The following is a 10,460-nucleotide window of genomic DNA, read 5'->3' as shown; positions in this document are numbered from 1 at the left end:
TCCTGGTTATATTCCAGAAATTGTGGCGTTTTTTGAGTTTTTCAGGGGTATGGGAAAGTCAAGAACATAGCAACTCTTTTCTGCCCTTGGATTGGTGTGAGTTCCAACACCTGCCAATCTTTCAATGCAAAAAGTACATAAAGTAGAAGGTACACAAAAAAGCTGGAGAAACTCAGCGGGTGCAGCAGCATCTATGGAGCTGAAACGTTGCCTATTTCCATCGCTCCATACATGCTGCTGCACCCGCTGAGTTTCTCCAGCTTTTTTGTGTACCTTCGATTTTCCAGCATCTGCAGTTTCTTCTTAAACAAGTACATAAAGTAGAAACTAATCTAAAATCTAGGCACACTCACACATCATACAGCTCCTTGATCAAGGTTGTGTGATCGCAGGCAACTTCGTGGAAGCAAGCAGGCCATTATGCTTTTATGATGGTTTTGATATACAGCTTTGGGAAATTAAGGTGAGAAGTTCAAAGGGCATCTCTCAGTACTTGTCACCCGAACGTGTGCATTCTGGAAAGCAACCGCAATTGTGAATCAAATTTCAAAGTCTGTTTAATGCACCGAGTTATGTTCAAAAGGCTCTTTAAATTCTCCTTACCTTCTGATCAAGATAATAACTCTTCCTTGATGTATAAAACACAAAGTGCTTGAATAACTCAACAGGTCAGGCAGCATGTCTGGAGGACATGGATAGGTGACGTATCAGACCTTTCATCAGATTGGGCCATATGATTCAGGCAGATATTCCTGATCCGATACATTGTCTATCCATGTCGTCCAGAGGTGCTGCCTGACTTGCTGAGTTACTCCAGCACTGTGTTTTGGACAAGATTTCAGCATCTGCAGTTCCTTGGGTCTCTCTTATTTGATGATTTGTGATCATTAGTATGAAAAAGGAAAAATAGATTACAAAGTGAAACTCTAACTGATTGACTTTAACATTCATTAGGATGATATTATATTTAATTAGATGTAGAAACATAGAAACATAGAAACATAGAAAATAGGTGCAGGAGTAGGCCATTCGGCCCTTCGAGCCTGCACCACCATTTGATATGATCATGGCTGATCATCCAACTCAGTATCCCATCCCTGCCTTCTCTCCATACCCCCTGATCCCTTTAGCCACAAGGGCCACATCTAACTCCCTCTTAAATATAGCCAATGAACTGGCCTCAACTACCTTCTGTGGCAGAGAATTCCACAGATTCACCACTCTCTGTGTAAAAAATGATTTCCTCATCTCGGTCCTAAAAGTCTTCCCTCTTATCCTTAAACTGTGACCCCTAGTAAAATATATTGGTCATATTATTCCACAAAAAAATCAGCCACCTGATTAATAGCAATAATCTTCAGAAGGCAATACACGATAAGGACACAACCATCCTGTAACTAAAGTTTTACGTGAAAGACAGGCTTAATATGGAACAAAGCTAGCCCCAGGTACAGCACAGCAGACATTATATTAAAAAAAGGCTGCCTGATCATGTTTTCAAAGCTGAAAGGTCAATGTAGATCAGATGACTTTTACAAAGCCCTTAATGATATTATTCTCACATATCCATTACTCTAAAATTTCCAGTACGAAATGAAATTAAAATAACAGAAATCCAGAAAGTGGCAAAGGTCCAATTATTTCCCTGAATAGGGTTGTGAATGTCTCAGGAAAAAATGACTCTGTAACCTTACCTTTGTTCGCTTAGCATTTAAACTATTATGCTTCATTAAACAAGAATTATTAGCTTTCAGACTTGATTAGAAAGAATGCACTAGCTACAGAGGGTTTTAAACATAATTTTGGTTATTAAGTGGAATATGAAACTTGATTCATAATGTAACTGCCTGTTACTGTATGCAGTATGTCACAGGGACTGAGAGGCACTCATTGAACTTCTCACCTTTTTGTTCCCATTTACAGCCTTTTGAGATCTGACCCCCGTTTTTAAGCTTCAAAGTACCATGTTAATCGATACATGTCTACTTTCATGCCATGGTTTAGTTGCTAAAGTAGACCAGAATGCATGCCTTCATTTAAAACGTTGCATGAATATAAATCTACCTTTGAAGTTTGAGATTTTTTTTTTCTCACGATTTCTCAATGCTGACAGATAGATAGCAACACCTTATGCCTCAGGCAGGCGTTCCCAAGAGGGTGGATCGATGGCTTGGGCTTGTGCAATACCCAACTGTAAGAAAGTGAATGGATTTTGAAGCTCCTTTCCGAGAATTTCAGAAAAGCGAGCAATTATATACATGATGAGGCACACTCTGCGCCAGGATGGAATGTGACATTCATTATTCATAATGTTTATTATATGTCCGGACAGGATATTAGTGGAGGCGTGACTCACTTTACTCTGAACTGGGCGATGCCTGTCATAAGGTCAGATGTGTTGAGGTTTATCCGCAGACTGAAAATGGCTCCACTTGATGGTTCTCAAGCACTTTGGTTAAGAAGTACCAAATACATTATTTGTTTAGTTTAGAGATACAACGTGGAAACAGGCCCTTCCGCTCCAACCCATTCACACCAGTTCTTTGTTATACCCAGTTTCGCATCCTGCACTCTGGGGGGAATTTACAAAAGCCAGTTAACCTACAAACCTGCACTTTTATAATGTGGGGGGAAACTGGAGAACCTGGAGAAAACCCACATGGTCACAGGGAGAGCGTACATAGATACATAGAAAATAGGTGCAGGAGTAGGCCATTCGGCCCTTCGAGCCTGCACCGCCATTCAATATGATCATGGCTGATCATCCAACTCAGTATCCCGTACCTGCCTTCTCTCCATACCCCCTGATCCCTTTAGCCACAAGGGCCACATCTAACTCCCTCTTAAATATAGCCAATGAACTGGCCTCAACTACCCTCTGTGGCAGAGAGTTCCAGAGATTCACCACTCTCTGTGTGAAAAAGTTTCTTCTCATCTCGGTCCTAAAGGATTTTCCCCTTATCCTTAAGCTGTGACCCCTTGTCCTGGACTTCCCCAACATCTGGAACAATCTTCCTGCATCTAGCCTGTCCAACCCCATAAGATCCCCACTCAATCTCCTAAATTCTAGCGAGTATAAGCCAAGTCTATCCAGTCTTTCTTCATATGAAAGTCCTGACATCCCAGGAATCAGTCTGGTGAACCTTCTCTGCATTCCCTCTATGGCTATAATGTCCTTCCTCAGATTTGGAGACCAAAACTGTACGCAATACTCCAGGTGTGGTCTCACCAAGACCCTGTACAACTGCAGTAGAACCTCCCTGCTCCTATACGCAAATCCTTTTGCTATGAAAGCTAACATACCATTCGCTTTCTTCACTGCCTGCTGCACCTGCATGCCTACTTTCAATGACTGGTGTACCATGACACCCAGGTCTCGCTGCATCTCCCCTTTTCCTAATCGGCCACCCGTACAGACAGCACCTGTAGTCAGGATCGAACCTGGGTCTCTGATGCTGTAAGGCAGCAACTCTACCGCTGTGCCACTGTGCTGCCCAAATGACATTGCAGGGATGGCAATGTTTGCAAATTAAAACCAACACATTGCCTTTCTCTGTCGTGCTTTTAAAAGGCAATGTTAATGTAGTGCGAAGGTTTCAGATGCTTCTTCAAACAGGCGGCTGGAGTTTAGATGTGACGGAGAAGATTGCAAAAGAGGTGGAGGTATTGCTCTACTGATCAGGGAGAATCTCACAGCTGCATTTGGAGAGCACATCCTGGACATTCTGGATGGCTCGTACAATGGTGCCAAAAGTTTAGAGCTCAGGAATAAGGTGGGGCTCTATTACAAAGCTTCCAATAACCAGCGGGAGATAGAGGAACAGACGTGTATGGAAAGATGTAAACACAACAGGGTAGGTGTAGTGGCTGATTTTACATTTCCCAATATTGACCAGGAATACCTTTCTTCTTCTTCTTCTGTCGTCTGTCCTTTAGACCTGCAGCTCCGTTGAGGTGAGCCAGGCCAACATGTCATCGTCCAGGTCACTCAGACCTCGTTCACCATTCGGTGGCCGGTGTTTGGGGCAACTGGTGACTGTGTGCTCCATTGTCTGTGTTGGGTCCCCACACTCGCAGGAGACAAAGATAGCCTCTATGCAGCCTCCTCCACGAGTAGCTTACAAGCTCATAAGCCCACAAAGCGAAACCAATGTCTTTACCGCGTCTCAGGAATACCCTTATGCCAGAAGATTAGATAGGGCAGTTTTATTAGGTGCAACCGATGATGATGATGATGATGATGATGATGATGATGATGATGATGATGATGATGATGAAAGAGTTAAAAGAGTGAAAGAAAAATAGTTAAATTGGAGAGAGTCTAATTACAACAATGGTGGACAGGAGCTGTGGAGAATGTAGGACATAGATCAGTACAGGAACAGCCCCATTGGCTCACAATATCTGTGTTTAACATGATGCAATACCAATTCTTATTTTTAGTTTGGTTTAGATGAGAGATACAGTGGAAATAGGCCCTTTGGCCCACCTAGTCCGTGTCGAACAGAGAACGTACAAACTCGTTCAGGATCAAACCCGGGTCTCTGGCGCTGTAAGGAGCAACTGTACCAATGTGCCACCGTGCTGCCCCATTATCCATACCTGTAGCCGTCCATACTCTGTATATCCATATGCATATCCAAGAGTCTTTTAAATGTCACTATCGTAATTGCCGCTGAATAGATTGGGAGTGACTTTTACTGGTTAATTCCACATCTGACATATGGGAGTAATTTAAAGAACAGCTGGTCAACATTCAGGACCTCCATGTTCTTGCGAGGAAGATAGTCAAGGATGACTGAGTTAGAGAAGTGTGTATGACAAAAGATGTTGTACGTTTAGTCAGAAATTAAAAGGAATCATAGGCAGAGTTAGGAAACTGAAATGGGACAGAGTTCTTGAGGAAAATCGTGAAAGCAGGAAAACACAAAGAGGGAATCAAATCAAAGGGGCCATCAATTTTATTTAGTGAGTAAGATCCAAGAGAATCCCAAGGCATTTTACACGCTCGGTAAAAAAGCAGAGAACAACTATAGAGTTAAGGATGTAAGAAGGAACTGCAGATGCTGGTTTAGACACAGAAAGCTGGACTAACGGCGGGACAGGCAGCATCTCTGGAGAGACGGAATGGGTGATGTTTCGGGTCGAGTCTCTTCTACCTACTATAGTACTGCACACAATATAGTATGATCTTTATGTGGTATCGACCTTCTGAAATTTGGCATTGAAACTTGGAAACAAAGTATAATGTGTGTTGAGCTATTACACTTCACAGCTTGTGTTAGTAATTGAAGACAAAACTGACTCTTCCTCTCCCTCCCCTTCCTTTCTTTCTTTCCCTCTCTCATCTCCCACTCTCCTTCTCCCTCACCCCCTCTCTCTCATTTCCCCCCTCCCTCTCTCCCTCTTTCTCTCCGCTTCTCTCTCCCCCCATCTCTCTCTCTCTCTTCCTCCCTACCTCCCTATCTCTCTCTTAATCCCTCTAGCTGTCTCTCTCTTTCCCTCCTCTTCTCTCCCCCTCTCTCTCTCTCTCTTCCTGTTCCTTTCTACTTACCCCACATCTTCTGACTATCAGCATTCCTTTTAGCAGAGTAACTTCTAGTAAAGACCTATTGTTTGCACTGTTTCTTCCTGCAAACTCCGTGACATCCTCAACACTGGAAGTACAATTCAGTATCTTAGTTCAAGCATTAACATCTTTGCCAGCTCCACCCTCCCCACAGTGCTTGAAGCCGCTTCGAGCAATCTCATTCAGTGTTACACATCACTAAGTTAATAACCTGCCTTGAATTTTAAATGAACATCCAGAGGCATTTATGATAAAGTGGTTTTGTGGGTAAAAATGAGATGGTTCATGTTAGGATTTGGTTATTAAAAATAATTTTTCAATCAATAATAAAATATTTTATTGACCATTTGCACTTTCTGGTTAATGTTGGGATCATTTCCGTAATCATTTCCATTTGAAATACTGGAGTAACTCAGAGGATCATGCAGCATCTCTGGAGGATATGGATAGGTGACGTTTTGGGGCGGGACCCATCTTCAGACTGAACAAGGGTCCCGACTGGAAACGTTGCCTATTCATGTTCTCCAGAGATGCTGGCTGATCCACTGAGGATCCTGACCCAAAACATCACCTATCCTTGGTCTCCAGAGATGCATCCTGATCCACTGTTACTCCAGTACATTGTGTCTATTTGTTGTAAACCAGAATATGCAGTTCCTTGTTTTTACCAAACCGCCCATGTCTGCTTGTGTCTTCCAGCCACAATAAAACAGCAAAATACTTCTACTTATTTTTCCTTTCAGAGGTTTTGAAGAGAAATTTTGGGCTCAAAGTGGTATTTTGAAATTGAAGTCTCATGATGATCCTGAAACTCCCTTGTCTGGAGGTGTTGTTAACTTCAACTGTACACCTGGAGTCGAACCGCTGGTTCCAACTAGTGTGACATATCATTTTTCCAAGCTGTGAATTTCCCAGTAACATGATACTTTAGTTTAGTTTTTAGATACAGTGCGGAAACAGGCCCTTCAGCCCATTGAGTCTGTGCCAACCAGCGATTCCACTATCCTAAACTATCATTATCCTACACACACAAGGGACAATTTACAATTTCACCAAGCCTTTTAGCTTACAAACCTATACGTCTTTGAAGGTTGGAGGAAACCAGAGATAACCCACGCAGGTCACAGGGAGAACGTACAAACTCCGTACAGACAGTATCCATGGTCAGTATCAAACCCGGGTCTCTGGAGCTGTAAGGCAGCAACTCTACCGCTGCACCAGCGTGCTAACCTATGAATGCAAAATAAAAGTTAAATCATTTGGGCTACATAAATTCACACTTGCCCATTGAAAGTTATTTAATTTAAACATGTGTAAGTAGTTGAATAATTGACTCCTTCTCTTTGGGATTCTTTGTGATTTGTCTCCTTTTCCAGCTTGGAGGATGAACATGCCTGTTGTTCATTGAGTTGGACAATGACTCATTTCAACTGTCTGCCAGGGAGCCCTGAGGAGCAATTTGGAACAGTAGGAATAAGCTTCTGTGGTTTCCTGCCCAATATTGTGGACATACCTCAACTTCATTAACCTCAGTCACAAAACAATCCAAGTTCTTGGTAAATTATTGGGGCATCGAAATTATCCCCTTAATCAGGAACAATATTACGTCATTACTGTTCCACTCTTTTTATTCATCATTATTGCTATATTGGAGGTAAATTAGATAATGTGGCAGCGGGCAACACGGTGGTGTAGCGGTAGAGTTGCTGCCCTACAGCGCCAGAGACCCAGGTTCGATCCTGACTACGGGTGCTTACATTCTCCCCGTGACCACGTGGGTTTTCTCTGGGTGCTCCGGTTTCCTCCCACATTCCAAAGACATACAGGGATAGTGCTAGTGTATGGGGATCGCTGGTTGATATGGACTCGGTGAGCCGAAGGGCCTGTTTCCGCGCTGTTTCTTTAAACTAAACCAGAATAAACTAATGTACCTCAGTTAAAGTCTCTCGCGAATATTTCCACGCTGCGAATGTTACCATTATCAACTCATGCACCACTCCGACAAATACATTCTTCTCAACGACTCCTGTTAACAAATCACTCCCTTGTTGGCTACGATTATGATAAGTACAGATGGTAACATGTTCTATATATCAAGCTGCACTGATTGAAATCAATTTGCTGTCCATTTTAAGATGCAAAGCCATTAATAATAAATGAGAACATAAGGGCTGATTTATAGAACATTGAGTTGAAGGGTGAAGGATAGGAACAAGAACTGTTCGTTCCACTATAGTTCATCATGTGGTGTTATTGGCTTATTTGAAGATTGTTTAGTCAGTGGAGTGAAGATGGGTTGGGTTTTTTGTTGCATTAATCAGGCAGCACAGTGTGTAGGATGCAATTCTCCTTCCCTCTATTGCTGACTATTAAAACAAACTAATATGTTCATTTTACTGAAGCTCCGGTAGGGCGTTGGAGAGCAGGGGGATCTAGGAGTGCAGGTATATAGTTTCTTGACAGTGGTGTCACAGGTAGATAGGGCGGTCAAAATGGCTTTCGGCGCATTGGCCTTCATCGGTCAGAGTATTGAGTATGGAAGTTGGGGAGTCATGCTGCAGTTAAATAAGACGTTGACGAGGTCACATTTAAGGGCCTGTCCCACTGTACGAGGTAATTCAAGAGCTCTCTCGAGTTTAAAAAAAACAAAACTCGTAAGCACGTAGAATGTACGTAGCGGGTACGTCAGAGCTCGGGACGTCTCTTAGCGGCTTGTAACGCTAACGGCAGGTACTCGGGAAACGCGGTAAGCTCGTGAAGATTTTTCAACATGTTTCAACATGAGTACCTACGAGCGGCTATTACCGTAATTCTCCGAGTTCGAATCAGGGGACACTCGGGAGAACTCTTGAATTAACTTGTACAGTGGGACAGGCCCTTTAGAGTATTGTGTTCAGTTTTGGTCACTTTAGCATTGACTTCCTTCCGTGAGTTAGTCTTCTGTGAATAGAAATCTATTTCAGGAACCTTATTAAAACATTGACTGCGGGGATAAGTTAATGGCAGAGCCGGTGATGTTCCTGCTGCAACGATAGTGGTTACAGTATTCTGTGAGCTTTCTTGAACATTAAATTTAGAAAAGCAAATGCAGTGCATGAAGTGTGTTAAATATTTAACGCTCACAAATGTAACAGGTTATGCAGCAATGCAATTTTAAAAGGAAGCAATTTTTAGTCAAATTACTTAAACTGTCTAAGTGATATTGTAGTATAAGTTTCCTAACTTTATATTGCCATAAGTTTCTGAAAATTTAAATACTCAGCAAGAGCCATGTTGTCTTTTGTGCCCTAAATGTTATTTTCCCACTCTTTAAAGGTGAATTTTTTGATACCAATAATGATATCAGGGCAAGGGTAAGATGATAACCATGTATTCTGATTTCCAGACCCTGAAGGAATGAGATGTACTGTAGGTATTAGTTTCAGAGTTTGAGAGATACAATGCAGAAACAGGCCCTTCAGCCCACTGAGTTTGCACCGATCAGCGATCCACATACACAAGCACTATCCTACATGCTAGAGACAATTTACAATCTTTACTGGAGCCATTCAACCTACAAACCTGTATGTCTTTCGAGTGTGGGAGGAAACCGGAGCACCTGGAGAAAACCCACGCAGGTCATGGGGAGAACGTCCAATCTCCATACAGAGAGCACCCGTAGTCAGGATCGAACCCGAGTCTCTGTCGCTGTAAGGGAGTAACACTACCAATTCGCCACCGTGCCAATTTAGAGAAAATCAGATGTATTACAGAAGTTGCGTTTACCCCAAATTCTTCTTGCCTTTCCCCCTCTTTCTTCCCGTATGGTGTTTCAATCCCTGTCTCTATTTCTCTGATGCTATGATCAAGATTGGGAAGATATTATTTAGGGGAGCAACAGGGAGTGGATGAGATCCATTGTTGTCACAACTGTTTGAAGCATCCTTTACATAGGTTTGATATGAAGACTTCTGCCATAGTTACCAACCAGATTAAATTGAGCATTACATTTCCACCACACCAGAGAGTTCCCTAGAGGGAATACATCATTACAAAAGGGGCCTCTGTCACAGACAGAGCTTTAGGCAGGGTGATCTGTATCATTACACAGAGGACCTCTACCATTGAACATAGCTGCAGGCAGGAGATCTTTGTGACTGAATGCATCATTACACCTCATTACACCAGAGATCTCTCTCACTGGACAGGGTGTTAGGTGAGTGAATCTTTTCCACTGAATGTATCATTACACTGAAGTTTTGAACAAATGTGCTCGGAATTCCAAACTCCCTGCTCAAAGGCAGCCACAGATGTATGAAGCTGCAGAGTCTGAAATACTTTAATTTGTACAAAATCTCACAGGGAAAAAAAAGGTCATGACTTCACCTGACTATTCATAGTTGTGCATAATTTTTAACTGTTTTTATAAACCTGTATTTTTGATAGCATGGCACAAGGGGCTATGGATAAATGTAATTAAGAAGGAACTACAGATGCTGAAAAATCGAAGGTAGACAAAAATGCTGGAGAAACTCAGCGGGTGCAGCAGCATCTATGGAGCGAAGGAAATAGGCAACATTTCGGTCCGAATCCCAAAGGAAATAGGCAACGTTTCGGTCCGAAACCCAAAGGGTTTCGGCCCGAAACGTTGCCTATTTCCTTCGCTCCATAGATGCTGCTGCACCCACTGAGTTTCTCCAGCATTTTAGTGTACCTATGGATAAATGTACATTGGCAGTTTAGTTTAAAGACACAGCACAGAAGCAGGCCCTCTGGCCCACCGAGTCCGCGCCGACCAGCGATCCCTGCACACTAACGCTATCCTACACACAAGGGATAATTTACAATTATACCAAAGCCAATTAGCCTACAAACATGTACGTTTTGGAGTGTGGGAGGAAACTGAAGATCT

The sequence above is a fragment of the Amblyraja radiata genome, chromosome 26, assembly GCF_010909765.2.
Source record: "Amblyraja radiata isolate CabotCenter1 chromosome 26, sAmbRad1.1.pri, whole genome shotgun sequence".
Classification (NCBI taxonomy): domain Eukaryota; kingdom Metazoa; phylum Chordata; class Chondrichthyes; order Rajiformes; family Rajidae; genus Amblyraja; species Amblyraja radiata.
The sequence above is the reverse complement of the archived record's forward strand: the minus strand, read 5'-3'. Positions refer to the sequence as shown.